The sequence below is a fragment of the Gossypium hirsutum genome, chromosome D08 (assembly GCF_007990345.1).
Source record: "Gossypium hirsutum isolate 1008001.06 chromosome D08, Gossypium_hirsutum_v2.1, whole genome shotgun sequence".
Lineage (NCBI taxonomy): Eukaryota > Viridiplantae > Streptophyta > Magnoliopsida > Malvales > Malvaceae > Gossypium > Gossypium hirsutum.
The window spans coordinates 38,083,701-38,100,286 of record NC_053444.1 but is presented as its reverse complement, the minus strand read 5'-3'; positions in this window follow the sequence as shown (position 1 = coordinate 38,100,286).

Below are 16,586 nucleotides of genomic sequence, written 5' to 3'. Positions count from 1 at the left end.
GTTGAGGTATACCAAGATAATGGAGTTAGACAATTGGGGTTGAATCACTATAAATTGATTGTGCAAGTTTCTCTCCCTTTTTCATTTTATTTTAGAAAAGTTTTGCAAAGTTTTTAAAATACAAATTCACCTCTCATGTGTATTTTCGATCAAGCAATTAATATCAGATCTAGTTCTCCGACAAAGGTTTCACCCTTAAAAGAGGTGCAAAAAATACCAAGTTCAAAGATGGCACAAGATTTCGACTCAACTAGCTTCGGCGAACGCCAATCCATTGTGAGACTACCCTACTTCAATGGAGAGAGTTAATACTTATTGAAAGATAATGATTGAACTTTTCATTCAAGAAAATGATTTTCATGTGTAGAGGATTATCTCAAATGGTGATTTAAAGGTGCCCAAGGATGAAGATAAGTGGGAAGAAGATGACAAGAATAAGGCTCAACTCAGTACCAAGGCCATGCACACTCTTTTTCTTTTTCTTTTTTCTTTTTTTTTTGCATTAAGGCTTAATTAGTATAATATAGTATCCCAATGTCAAAGTGTTAAGAAAATTTGGGACAAACTTGCCACCACTTATGAAAGAACAAGACAAGTCAAGGAATCCAAGATTATCTCAAATGGTGATTTAGAGGTGCCCAAGGATGAAGATAAGTGGGGAGAAGATGACAAGAATAAGACTCAACTCAGTACCAATGCCATGCACACTCTCTTTTGGTGCACTAAGGCCTATTTAGTACAATAGAGTATCCCAATGTCAAAGTGTCAAGAAAATTTGGGATAAATTTGCCACTACTTATGAAGGAACAAGACAAGTCAAGGAATCCAAGATTGGTCTACTCACACTTTCCTATGAGCTTTTCATGATGAAGTCAAGAGAGAGCATCAAAGAAATGTCTGATAGATTCACTAACATCATCAATAGCTTAAAAGCACTTAGGAAGACTTATTTCAACAAAGAAACTGTAACACCTTGAAAATCTCAGTATAAGGTTTCGTGCAATAGTTTCTAGTGTTTTTCTAAAGTTTCAGTACTGTTCCTATGGGCATGACATCGGACTTTTGCATTTCATCGTTTCCTGAAAAAGAATTTTTTTTTTGAAATATTGTGGTTGTTTTCCCCAAAATTTCCATTTTGTTATGTATGCATGCAGACTCATTTTTGAAAAAAAATCAAAATTTAGTCCGAGGTTTTGAACCTTGACTCTGATACCACTAAATGTAACATCCCAAACTCGACCTATATGTTACGGCCAAATCGTGAAGATCAAATTGATCACCTAAGCGAAATGCTACCCCATTGTCATTCAAAACCTTAAGTTCCCTCTCTTTTAGAAAAAATTGCAGTTTGCTTTTGTTAATTTTGGGAAAATGTTCATTAATTAAATTAACCATTCTTAGATCATGTTATTAGCAATAGCGTGATTTTAGAAAACATTCAACCCATCATTTTTATCGAAACTTTGTTATCTTTAATTGCAGCAGAAAACTTGGTATTTAACAGATTAATTGTTTAAGCCAAGTATCAATGCTTTGTATAGTTTTGGATATTTCTATAAAAACAAAATCTATATGACAAGTATGCATGCATGAAAATCCCAAAGAAAAAAAAACCAACCACGGTTCAAATAGCTTTATAGTCCAAAAACCAAATAAATTTAATTAAAACTCAAGAAAAAGAAGAATAAAATCGGAAGTCCGTCATATGTCCGCATGCCATGTTCGATCCTAGTCTCGAGCATTACCTGAGATACTTGAAACTATGGGGTGAGCTAACTAGCTCAGTGTGAGTCTAAACCATAAGTACACTCAAACAATCATGCAAAAATCATTCACCATTGATCAACTTTGCAACACAATCATAACATAAACATTATCATTCATAACTGCATGGACATATATTAATGCATAATGAATTCCTACCCAAACCAACCGCTACACACCACGAGTTCCCTAGAACCCATTTGCCAAAATCCAATCATTGCGAGCAAAGCTCGATGTGGTTAAACCATCATAATACATAATGCAGTTATACTGCAGTTTAACATAAAGTGCGATATAATCGCCAATCTCCTTAGTACTCTCGGTGCAGCGCACTGACAACATATATATATGGATTTAATATACAACCATTACTCTACAAAACTCCTTCGTCATCCACAATATCCCACCCCGTGCACATGCGATATATTATACAAATTTCAATCAGAACGAATTTCAATTACATTATCATTTCAGTAGCATGCCCAACATGCCCTCATTTTCTCATTCACTCTCATTCACTAATAGCACTTATTAAACAATCAATTTCACCATTAATACGGTGTCGTTCAAACATTCCTTAATTTTCATATCATTTCATAAACATTGTTCTCAATGCATGTATAGCAAACTTTCATTCCGTACATTTCATAGCATTTGAACCAATCATGCGTTTCATGCATTCAAACTTTATTTTCATTTGATTCATGCTATACATACAACCAACATACAATATATTAACAAACCATTCATATTAGTACCAATCAAACAACCATTCAGTCAATTAAAAAACTTTGCAAACATGCCATTTAGTTAGGGCTCGTAACGTACCTGATTCGTCCACTTTAAAACCATTTACTTAGCCATTAAACTAAGTTCGACCAACAAGCTTAGTAAACATTTATAACATTAAAAATATTATTAAAGCATTCAAGTTAACAAGTTAGGACCCACACCTTATTTTTGCACTACTGCAACACTATTTGCGAAACACACAATTTCTCATTAAGACCTTAAACTGAAGATTGGTTTAACCCAAAATGTACACGTAAACGTCCAAAGGCTTCATTATTGGTTCAGGGCAATTAAGTCAACACTTAACACGATTAAAATACTAAAAAATTAGTAGCTAAAAAACCATTGAAAACCCTAATCTAATCAATTAAAACAATCCCTAATAATCAAATTGAAAACTTCACATTAACCCGCAACTATCACACTTACGCTTCCCGCTACGTTAGATCTGAGTTGGCGAACAATCAAGATCGAATTTTCCTAATTCACATATGGTTAAAGGCTAATTAGGAAGGGTTTAAGAGACTAAGATCTTGTTGAAAATAATTGGTAAAAATTAATAAAACAACAGCCCCCTTTTTATGCTTCTAGGCGTGACGCACCACCACCAACAATGACAAATTGAGGTTGTTTTGAGAGCTTATTAAAAACATTTTTGAAGGTTGGAAAATTACCCATAAAATCATAAAAAAAATAATCCCAATTCTAGATCTAGAAAATTGGGTATTTTATTGAAAAATCTGATAAGAAAGCGAAAGAAAAACATCACTTACTCTAAGAAGAAGAAAGGGGTGGCAATAGAGACCGATTTTGAATGTAAAAAAAATTAGTTTTAAGTCTGGAAAAATTATGATAAAATGAAAGCTAGGAAAGGAAGAGAATGGTGCAAAAACTCGTCGTTAAAGAAGGAAAAATGGGTAGTGGAGCTTGGTGGTTTGGGCAGCGGCACACAAGGGGAAAAAAAGAGAAAATTTGAAGACAATGGGAGAGAAGAAGAGGCTGGGGCGGCTAGGGCTGATGAATAATGACTAAAGGCTAAAAAAAAGTAATACTTATACCTAGGTTTACTAGATAAGGGTGGCACAAAAGTAGGTAGAAGGAAAAATTCTTGAAAACTTTTAGCTATTTAGCAAGGGGAAGGGATTCAAACTTGAAACCTTGATCTAATTACCTTGCTCCTAATTTTCCTAATAACCACTAGACTATTTACTCATCTTTGAAATAATTTCACAAAAATTTAAGTTAAAATTTTGGATGTTACAACTCTACCCCCTTAAAAAAATTTTGTCCCCAAAATTTACTTATTTAAAAAAGGTGAGTATATTGAAACCAAATTGAATCCTCCGACTCCCAAATAGCCTCTTCGACGCCATGGTTTCTCCAAATCACCTTCAGTAAAGGAATTCACTTCCTCAAAAATTTAATCTCACGATCTAAAATTCAAATAAGCTCCTCCTAAAACATTAATTTTGGTCTGACTTTGATCTCCTCAACTAGAACAATATGCGAGGGATCAGATCGATACCGCCTCAACATTGAAACATGAAAGGCATCGTGAATGTGATCCAACTCAGGAGGCAATTCAAGCTTATATGCAACAAGACTAATTTTCTTAAGCACTCGGTAAGGTCTAATGAACATAAGGCTTAACTTGCCCTTTTGACTGAACCTCTGAACCTTCTTCCATGGAGAGACTTTAAGAAAAACCAAATCTCCTACATTGAATTCAATGTCTTTGCGCTTTAAAATGGCATACGATTTATGCCTGTCAAAAGCTGCCTTCAACTCATCTCGAATTAACCGAATTTTTCCTCAGTCTCCGAAATCAAATTTGGACCCATTAACTTCTCACTCAACTCAGCCCAACATAGAGGTGAGCGACACTTACGACCATAAAGAGCCTCGTAAGGTGCCATTTGGATACTTGACTGGAAGCCGTTATTATAGGCGAACTTTGCCATCAGTAGATGCTCTTCCCAACTACCTTAAAAGTCAATCACACAACTTCTCAACATATCCTCTAAAATTTGAATAACTCTCTCTGACTAACCATCAGATTGTGAATGAAAGTTGTACTGAAGTCCAATCGAGTACCCAAAGCCTCACGCAATTTCTTCCAAAATCGAGACATAAAATGGGGATCCCGTTATAAAATATTTGACACTGGCACACCATGTAATCTCACTATCTCTGAAATATAAAGCTTAGTTAGCTTTTGAAGAGAATAATTAGTGCGGATGAGAATAAAATGGGCAGAATTGGTCAATCTATCCATTATGACCCAAATTGAATCTTTCTTAGTACGTGTTAAAGGTAACCCACTAACAAAATCCACTATCACTCTTTCCCACTTCCACTATAGAATACAAATTGACTGTAATAACCCCAATGGAAATTGATGCTTAGCCTTAACTTATTTTCAAGTCAAGCACTTCAACACCAACTTAGTTACCTCTCTTTTAAGACCTGGCCACCAATAAACTTCCTTTAAGTCATAATACATCTTAGTAATAGCATAGGGGCTTCTATGTGCTTCATGTAGTATAGATTGTCTCAAACTCTAATAATTCAATACACAATATCTACCTTTGAAGCACAAAATTTCATCAGAATTAACCTCAAAGTCATCAGTCGACCCATCTTCAACTTGTTTAAATCGAAGTGCCAAGATTCTTTCAAACCTTGCTTATCTTTAATTTTCTAAACCCAAACAGGCTTTATTTGCAATCAGCTAGAATACCCCTATCATCAAACAAACGAGCAAACATAGCCCTCAAATCAGTCATTGCGCTTCTACTCAATGTATTAGCCACAACATTAGCTTTCCTAGGATGATACTCAATCGTAAAATCATAGTCCTTTAACAACTCAATCCACTTGCACTGCCTGAAGTTAAGCTCCTTCTCAGTAAAAAGATCTTTGAGACTTTTGTGATCTGTGTGAATAATACACTTCTCACCATAAAGGTAGTATCTCTAGATTTTAAGATCGAAAATGACAGCCGCCAACTCTAAATCATGAGTAGGGTATTACACTAACGTAGCCTAAGTTTTTTCGAGGCATACGCCACTACCTTACCATCCTGCATTAAGACACGTCCAAGCCCAACATGCGAAATATTGCTGTAAATAATGTAATCTTTACCATATTCTAATTGAATTATAATGAGAGCTTCAATCAACATGAATTTTAATCTCTTAAAGTTGGCCTACTGCTCCTTTTCTCACTTAAATGGAGTATTCTTCCTTAATAGCTTAGTCAATGGGGATGCTATCAAGGAAAAACCCTTAACAAACTTTCAATAATGCCCAACAAGACCTAGAAAACTTTGAATCTCTGAGACATTCTTCGGTTGTTTCCAATCTAAGATGGATCCTACCTTTTTAGGATCCATACGAATATCCTTAACTGATACCATGTGACCCAAAAACATAACCTCCTTCAACCAGAATTCACACTTACTGAGTATGGCAAAAAGTTACTTTTCACAAAGTATCTATAGGACCAACCTTAGCTGCTTATCGTGCTCATATTCTATCTTGGAATAAACCAGGATGCCGTCGATGAACACAACAACGAATTGATCTAAGAAAGGTTGAAAGGCACGATTCATAAGGTCTATGAATATAGCAGGTGCATTAGTCAATCCATAGGGCATGATAAGGAACTCGTAATGTTCATAACAAGTCCTAAAATCAGTTTTGAGAACATTAGATTCTTTCACTTTTAGTTCGTAATATCCGGATCTCAGGTTGATTTTAGAAAAGATAATTGCACTATTGAACTGATCGAATAGGTCATTATTCTTTATGGTTGGCTTATATAGCTGTCTATAATTGATGCATAATCGAAGTATACCATCCTTTTTCTTTAAAACAATACCGGTGCACCCCATGGAGAAACACTAGGTCTAATGAAACCCCTATCCAATAGTTTTTGTAACTGTACTTTCAACTCCTTAAGCTCTTAAAGTGCCTTGCAGTAGGGAGAAATAAACGCTGGTGTCGTTCCTGACAACAACTCAATACCAAATTCCACTTCCCGATCCGGAGGCAACCCTAGCAGTTCCTCGGGAAAAACATCAGGAAATTCCCTTATTGTATGAATACTATCTATAGAAGGATCAATTACACTCGCATCCCGCACATAAGCCAAAAATGTTTTACACCCCTTTCGAACCATCTTCATCGCTACCATAGTAAAGATCACATTAGATAAATAATTTTAGAGTTCCCTGACCATAACAACCTCCTTTCCAAACTCAGACACCAAAGTTACCCTTTTCAGTGCAAAATCCAAGCGGACTTGGTGTTCAACCAACCAGTCCATTCCTAGAATCATATCAAATTTTTTGAAAGGCAATTCCATTAAGTCAGCAGGAAAAATCTCTTCTTGAATTTCTAAAGGGCATCTCCTATATATCTTACTTACAAGTACAGATAATCCTAAAAGGCTGACTATAGTACCAATGTTATCAATTGTATCTACCCCAATCCTCAGTTTTACAACCATATCACATGTAATATAAGAACAGGTAGATCCTATATTAATTAATGTAAAATAAGGCACCAAATAAATAGTGAAGGTACCTACAATGACGTCAGCTGCATCTCTATCCTCTCGGCGTTTAGCCGCATATACCAAAGTAGGAGGCCTAGCTTCAGCTAGATTTGCACCCTGTTTCGGTGCTCTCTATCCTTGATTACCATTCTCATTTCAGCTCTGATCATGACTCCTTAGAACTCCTTGAGTACCCCTCTAATTTTGACCCCTAACTAGGCCCTGATTCTAAATCAGAGCTTGCATCTGATCATTTCAACGAGGACAATCCTTAATTCTATGCTTTATCGAGCCACAAACCAATCAAGCACCCATTCTTTTCTAACACTCGCCTGGATGGTGCCTCTTGCAAAAATGACTTACTTGAATGTGCCCCTTTCTAGGACCCACTATTTTCCTATTCAGTGGTTGTCTAGACTATCTAGCTCGCCTAACAAGTCACGGATTTGGGCTAGCAAAGCACACTTCTCTCCTAGGTTGATATTTTTATTTACCCTTTTTCTCGCGCTCTATGCGATTAATTTCCTCAATAATTTTGGTCTTCTCGACCAGGGCCTCAAATACACACTCCTGATATAGAGCTACATACACCTTAAGATCATACCTCAAACCCTCCTAAAAATAAAAACTCTTTTCACACTCTAATGCCACCATACTAGGTGCATAGCGGCTCAACCTCAGAAGCTTCACCTCATATTCAGAAACTGTTATGTCACCCTGTTTAAGATTTATGAACTCCAAACATCAAGCCTCAACATAGCGTAAACCCACAAACTTACCTTGAAAGGCATCCTGAAAATAGGCCCAATCAATACGCTCTGGTAGTGTACCTTTAACCATTAATTGTCACTGCCTGTATACCTTGTCCCTTAACAAGGATACGACACCCTTAAGGCCTAAGAGTTTTAGGGGTAATTTAGGAATTTTAGCCTTAAAGTGTTCAAAATTTTGTGGCATGGTACATCAATAATGTTTTCGATTATGATTTTTAGAAAATCAAATCAATTTTTGAAGAAGTGTTTTAGAAACCTATAATTTTAGAACAAAGGACTGATTTGCAACATGGTCAAAATTGTGAGAATTTATGCTGCAGTTTTACCAAAATTTAAAATTCAACCTAAAACCCCTCATCTATATAGCTTATTCTCATGATAGTTTTCACTTTCTGTTTAGTGTTGTCATCCCTTCCTTTCAGAAGCTCAAAGAACTCAATTTTCATTTCCAAACATATTCCTCTTGGTTTCCATCATTCCCCAAGTATTAAACCTCCTTAAATCTTCAAGAAAACATCTTAAAATACCATTAATTTCTTCATCTCTTCACTTGTGGGTTTCTCAAATTTGCATCAAAAACTCATTTTTTCGTCAAAGGTAACCATTCATTTTATTATTCGTTTTAAATGTTATTAGGCCTTTGAAACTGAGTTTTGAGTTATCAAATTGCATGTTTTAAATAAAAGTCAAGAATAGAGTCGTTAATGGTGAATTTCGTATTTTCAAGTAAAAATGTGATTTTAAAGTGTTAATAAATAGGTTTTGACATGACTTAGAGATTCCTAAACTTACTTTGAAGTTTCGTTAAATATTTCTTAAGTTTTAATGAATTTTTGAAAAATAGCCAAAAAAATGTCAAAAAAACTGATACCATGAATTGAGTAGTTTTGTGTAGTTTAAAGGTTGGGAATTAGTTGTAGGTGAACTATAAGATGAAAATAATTTGTTTTAGGCGAAAAGATTGAGTATAGACCGAAATATTTAAATTTAAAGTTTGCTATGGTAAAGGTTTCGATTACATGAGAACTTAGTTTAGGCTTATGTTTTTTTATTGCTTGTGGTAAGTCCTTAGCTAAATTTTGAATGTATTGTTGTGTGAATTATTGTGCTAAAGCTTCGTATTTGTTAGGACCATCTACGAGTTGGGAAAGGCTAGTTTGAGCTTTCAGTTTTTCAGCGAAAGCGTATCGGTAAGTGTTTGGAATAATTTCTTGTGGACACAATTCAATGCTTTAATTGGGAATTTAGTAGTAGCCTAGACTCCTACTCTAAATTCTGAGTGTAAGCTTTCTTGTGCTCATGTTTATCTTGTGGAATATATGCTTGTGTTATTATGAAAATGTGAACTGAAATGAGATGCCATATATGTGTTATATGTTCATGATTATTGTTGAGAAAGAGTATATGTAAGCATGTTATACATGTTAAGTGGCAATGAAAATGTCAATGCAAATGTGCTGTGATAGTAAACAGAAATCAGTAAGTAATATGTGTTTAAATATGAATATTTTGGCTGTGTGATTCTTAAAACTGTTAGATATAGTTGGCATGTCATAGGATTGTGAGTATTCACTTATATGTTATATGATTTGGGAGTTGATGCTCTGGGACACGTTTGGAGAGATAAGGAAATGTGAGCTAAGCTCCATTCAATAGGACATGTTTAGTGTGTTGGAGAATGCTAGCTTTATGCTTCACTTTTGGGACTTGTTTGACTCTATGAGTCTATATGGTATGCTGGAGATCTGTGTATCTGATGAGTGGTGGTAATACCACCTTTACGTTTCATAGCTCAAGTGTCAAATTATCCATAAATATATTTGTGTGTATTGTAATGTATGCATGAATATGTAAGTATTGTCTCTGTAAATAAATGATTGAATATGCATGAGAAGTAAAATATGTCAACAAAGTTGAGGCTGCTATAATTATGCTACTTATATGTTTTACTAATGCTTGATGAACTATTTGCATGGCAGTTGTTCTAGGCATTCATTGAGCTTTTTAAGCTCACCCACTCCCTTATTAAACTATTGCAGATTAGTCGTGTTTCGGTGTGAGCGGTGTGGTTTCCGGGGGTGATCCAAGCAAGCCCGTTTCCATTTTTTTGTAGGTGTTATTGTTAATTGTTTATGTTTTGGGAATAAGGAAATGTGGTAGACTTTTATTGGTATTTCTCATGATGTTTTTAGATGCTTCCATAGACAGTTCGTTCTTAGGATTATGAGATTTGTTTTGTATCATGTTGATTATTACTTAGACTTAATTTTGGTGTTTGAAATCATTATTATGAATGATTTGATGTTTATTCGATATAGTAATGGATGCATGTTGAATAGGTTTTGTGTTTGAATGGTTGGTAGGCTTATATGTGTTGTATTTTTTAGGTTTGGAGTAGAGGTATCGATATTCGTGTGTTAAAAATGATACTTCTGTGATTTTGAAATGTGCAAGAAGTCTGAATCATAATATGGTATAGATACCATATCACGAGTATTGATACTCAGGGTAATTTTTACTAATATTTTTGAAAAGTACCAATATTTTCTTGAGTGTTAGTTTTAACTGAGAAACAAAATGTTGATTTAGTACCGATTTTTCATACAGTATCAATACCTTGTAAAGAAAATGTTGATACCCATGTTCAAATATCGATACCTACATGTTGTGGAAATTTTGCTAAATAGACCCTATGCATGTTTAATTATTATTGTAAGAACATTCGATGTATGTTTAGCATGAGCTAATGATTAAAGAGTATGATTGACTTAAAATCTGTACAAATGTTCAAATGGAAGATGTACCCTTAATAATGAGTTCATTTGCCTGTGTGTGACATGAGACGGTGGTGTGACGTCCTAATATTTGGGCTCGGTGACCGGCCGAGTATAGGTGTTACAGTACGAGCTTTTGAGACACAGACGACTCAGCAGGAGCCATTAGAGGTCGCCCCCTACCACGAGTTATCATTCCACGGGTATTCATTTCGATGTTTTATAGAACTACAATTTACAAGAATATCTTTAGTATTTTGTTTAATCTTTTAGCGTACTCTTAATCAAAGTTCTTTCATTTAAAATTTTATGCAATAGTTTCTAGTGCTTTTCTAGAATTTCAATACTATTCATATGGGCACAACATTCACCCTTTGGACTTCGTCGTTTCCTGAAAAAGAATATTTTTTTAAAAAATACTCTGGTTGTTTTTCCCAAAATTTCACTTTTTTTATGTATACATGCATGAAGACTCATTTTTGAAACGAATCAAAATTCAATCTGAGGTTTTGAACCTTGACTCTGATACCACTAAATGTAACCTCCAAAATCTGGCCTAGATGTTATGCCTGAATCATGGAGATCACATTGATCACCTATGCGATAATGCTACCCCATCGTTCATTAAAAACCTTAAGTTCCATCTCTTTTAGGAAAAACCGTAGTTTACCTTTGTTAATTTTGGTAAAACGTTCATTAATTAAATCAACCATTCTCAGGTCATGTTATTAGCAATATTGTGGTTTTAGAAAACATTTAACCCGTCATTCTTACCAAAACTTTGTTATCTTTTATTGCAGTAGAAAACTCAAGATTTAATAGGTTAATTGTTTAAGCCAAGTATCAATGTTTTGTCTAGTTTTGAATATTTCTATAAAAACCAAATCTATATATGTCAAGTATGCATACATGGAAATCCCAAAGCAAAAAAAAAAACCCAACCACAGTTTAAATAGCTTTACAGTCCAAAAACCAAATAAATTTAATTAAAACTCAAGCAAAATAAGAATAAAGTCCGAAGTCCATCGTATGTCTGCATGCCATGTCCAATCCAAGTCTTGAGCATTACCTGAGATAGTTGAAACTATGGGGTAAGCTAACTAGCTTAATGTGAGTCTAAACCATAAGTACATTCAAGCATTCATGCAAAAATCATTCACCATTGATCAACTGTGCAACACAATCATAACATAAACATTATCATTCATAACTGCATGGACATATCTTAATGCATAATGAATTCCTACCCAAACTAACTGTTACACACCACGAGTTCCCCAGAACCCGTTTTCCAAACTCCAATCATTGCGAGCAAAGCTCGATGTGGTTAAACCATCATAATATATAATGCAGTTATACTGCTGTTTAACATAAAGTGCGATATAATCGCAATCTCCTCAGTACTCTTGGTGCAGTGCATTGACAACATATATATGGAGATTTAATATTTCGCCATTACTCTACGAAACTCCTCCGTCATACACAATATCCCAGCTTGTGCACATAGGATATGTCATACAAATTTCAATTAGAACGAATTTCCATTGCATTATCATTTCAGTAGCATGCCCCACATGCCCCCATATTATCATTCACTCTCATTCACTAAGAGCACTTATTAAACAATCAATTTCACCATTAATACAGTTTCGTTCAAACATGCCTTAATTTCCATATCAGTTCATAAACATTGTTCTCAATGCATGTAAAGCAAACTTTCATTTAATATATTTCATAAGATTTCACCCAATCATGCATTTCATGCATTCAAACTTTGCAAACATGTCATTTAATTAGGGCTCGTAACGTACATGATTTGGCCACTTTAAAATCATTTACTTAGCCATTTAACTAAGTTCGATCAGCAAGCTTCATCTACATTTATAACATTAAAAATATTATTAAAGCATTCAAGTAAAAAAGTTAGGACCCACACCTTATTTTCGCACTACTACAGCACTACTTGTGAAACACACAATTTCTCCTTAAGACCTTAAATCGGACATTGATTTGATGCAAACGTACGTGCAAACGTCTAAAGGGCTTACATAACTTTACCTTGTTTGATAGTTAAATCAAAACATCTTAGTATATATTTAAGTTTTTATTTTTAAAGTAGTAATTTATGCTTTCAAGTAGTTTTTATTACATGAGCTTGTTGGTCAAGTCAAGAGCTAAAGATGCTTATTCGGGCCAAAATTGATGCTAATGTCGTGACACTAAGATGTTGATGTCTCAATATCGAAGACAAGCTAAAAACAAGTTCTGGAGAGAAATTGCTCTCGATGTCGCGGCACAGCCCTCCTGTGTCACGACATACCCCCTGTGGTTGGTTGCAACACCGTAAGCCTATGTTGCAACGAAGCCCGTGCATAGCCCAAAAATTCCTGCACGTTTTAATTATGTTTTGGAGGGAAATTAGGTGTATTTATCCTAATTGAACTCTAAGGACTTCAAGGATAATTTAGAAACTTTAATATTCCAAGTTGAGCCTATATAAAGGCCATTATAATCAAGTTAGACTCACAATTTTAGGGAGACATAAAATATACTTAGGGTTTTTATTTTATTCTTAGTTTTATCTTAGGGTATTTTATGTTCTTGTTGTTGGAAGATCCTATTCCGAAGTGAGACTCTCGTGAGTAGAGATTGTTCCGGAGCCACACTTTCATCGATAAATCTATGAGCATCTCTTTTCCTTTATTTTATTATTTATATCTATTTCTTTAACAGTGTTTAATTGAATTTTTGTGTAAAGATTAGAATCAATTTATGCTTCATAAATATCTTGCATGTTTTAATCGTTCTAATGTTATTAATTAATTGAATGATAGAGTTTCTTAGTGGATCAACTGTTTGGGAGAGGAAGAACTTAAACCTTAGGCTTGACGAACTTATGAAGTCATTTAGGTGGGAATTAACCAAAAATTGGTATGACCTATCTGTGAACACCTTAACCCTGAACTGGTCTGGACTATAAGGTTAGAAGATAAGTAGTCATTGCCGACTCATTATTTTAGTGGAAGATTGAAAGATCCTGCTAGGGTATCAACTAGTTGATTGATTAGAACCCTACATCAATAACTAATTAGGTAAAACAATTGGATCTAGGCTAAAAGAACTCGTGTAGTCGAAACAAGGGATAGGAGAAGTCGATACATCAACTTAGGAGTGGATTTAGATTTAATTCAATTTTTTGTTTACTATTATTATCATATTGCTTCTTGATTAACACTACTAATTTGTGACTAAAGTAAATTAGTAATTATTTTTGGTAATTGGCTTAATAGTAGTTTTCTCCAAATTACAATCCCTTGGGTGCGATCCTCGGAATACTTACCAAGTGCTTTGTTGTAAAAAAATATATTACAACCTAGCTTGTATACTTGCGTACATTGCCTCAAATCTATATATTTAGTTGTAGTGTTTACACTCTGGATGTTGGTACGTTCGGAGGCGGTCAATTTCCCTAACTGGTGTGTAAGGATGGATAGAGATTGTGTGTAGCAAATGGGGGTAGGTTTATATCTGTATTTGTGTGTGCATTCATATTAGTATTTGCATCTATATCTATAACCGTGTTTGTATCTATATATTTCTTTCATATTGCATCACAAGATATGTCATGCTTTTGTATCTATTCAATTTCAAATTTTTGTGTGAATTTGCTATGTGATCTGTTTATAAGGGTTGAGTTACACACTGAGCTTGTTAGCTCACCCTGCATTATTATCCTCACAGTTAGTCATCAAACTTAAGACCGGGCATCGTGCGAGAGCACTGACTGGTTTCTCAGTAAATTAAATATGATAATTTACGTATTTAAACTATTCGGGACATTTTGGAAGTTTTTGGGACTGTGCAACTGTTTGGGATTGTTTTTTGTTAAGATTTGTTGTTTTTAAATCTGATAACTATTATGTTTTTACAAACTAGAGTCATGGTTTTCAAAATTTAATAGTCTGGAAATTTCGCTACAAAACAAAGTTATCAATTAAACGAATTTCTGTAAAATGAACAACTAAAAAGTGAATTTTCTAAAAATTGGAAAGAGGTTTTCAAAATTAATAATGTCAAGACACACATTTTATGAATTCAAAATCGGGGTTTAAAATAAGTTTATGTAATTCCTCAAGATTCGGCCATAACAATTAGACTGGTGTGAGGTGTTACATTTGATGGTCTTAGAGCTTAGTTTAAAACTCCAGCTGTGATTTTTGGGTTAAAAATTTTTTCATGAAAATTGTTTTAAATTATTTAGATTTTTTTATTAATTTTGATACTTGGGTTTATAAAAAGTGAATCCAAGACTCCAACGTTGATCCAAGTAAGAAACTTTATACTTTAGTTACTTTAGTAAAATTGGAGTGCTAAGATTACTTTTCTTTAGTTAAAGGTTGAGTTAACTTTGATAAAACTTTAGACTTAGGATTTTTAATAACCTAAGCTAGTACATAAAATTTCTAAACTGTAGATAATTAAAAATGAGCACATGAAGTGTACGAGGTCACGATACTCGATGGAGTGGCGAATACCGTAAAGAGGTTCGAGCTGAGCCTTCTTCTTTGGGTAGTAACAAGTGAGTAGGTAGAAAGACCTACCGCAGAGACTGAACCTCAAACTCAGACTGTAGAGGACGACGCATTGTCCAAGCTATGTTAAGGGTTTTGCAAAGGGTCGCTGAGACCCAATCCAGATATAGTGGCAGAAAGGTCGGTAACTGAACGCATCTGGTCTAATGGTGTTGAGTTGTTTCGGGGTGTTTTTTGGATTACCTCGACAGTGGCTGAGTATTGGTTGGAGGCCACTGAGAGAACCATGGATGACCTGAACTGCACCCAGAGTAGAAATTGAAGGGTGCAGTATCTTTGCTTTGGGACGAGGCATATCAGTGATGGCAGTCTGTTGTACGAGGCACTCATTCTAAGCGTGTGACATGGGAATTCTTTCAAAGTGTATTTCAAAAAAAGTATGTGGTGGGGAGGTATATTGAAGCCTGTAAGTTGGAGTTCATTGGGCTTAAGCAAGGCGAGAGATCTGTGGCTGAATATGAGGTCGAGTTTCTGAGGCTGAACAAGTACGTTTAAAGTTTAGTAGCCACCGATTATAATAAGAGTGTACATTTTGGAGAATACTAAGATTATTAAGGAGATTAAGTGCGTGAAGCATGAGAGGAGGGAGCAAGAGAAGTGTCAAAATAAAGATAAGAGGGATCCGAGTCCTTTTAGTTCTGCTTCGTGGCCTAAGAAACGGGCCAGGTTTGATAGGCTTTAGCAGGTTAAGGTGACGATTAACTCTGGTGGGGTTTAGGTTTGTGCTGGTTGTGGTAGACGCCATCCAGACAAATGCTAGAAAAGGACAGAAGCATGTTTGTGGTGTGGGTCTATGGGTCATCGCATTAAGGACTATCTGTATCAATTTGAGTAGATGCAAGCTTCGGTTCATGGTTTGGTTCATCCTTAGAGGGTAGTTCAGCAACTTTCAAGAGGTCGTGGTCAGGTTATTAGTGGTAATGTTATGGGTCTAGGATAGAGGGCATCAGGCAAAAGTGTTAATTAGACCGATGCAAGGTAACCTGCTTTAGTTTATGCGACGAGGCACCGTGAGGATAGAGATATGACTGACGTGATAGTTGGTACATTTACTATTAATTCCCACCCATATTTTGAATTGATTGACATTGGTTCCACACATTCATACATAGCTAGTACTGTTTCTGGTAATTTTTGAGTTCCCACTGAGGATACTTCTAGTGGGATATCAATCATTAGTCCATGAGTCACTCAGTGCAAGTTAGTAAGGTTTATAAGAGGTGCCCATAGAGATACAATGGGTTATGTTTTTGGCAGATCTGATGGAGTTACCATTTGGGGAATTTGATTTGATTTTAGGCATAGACAGGCTTGTGGAGCATCAATTCAGT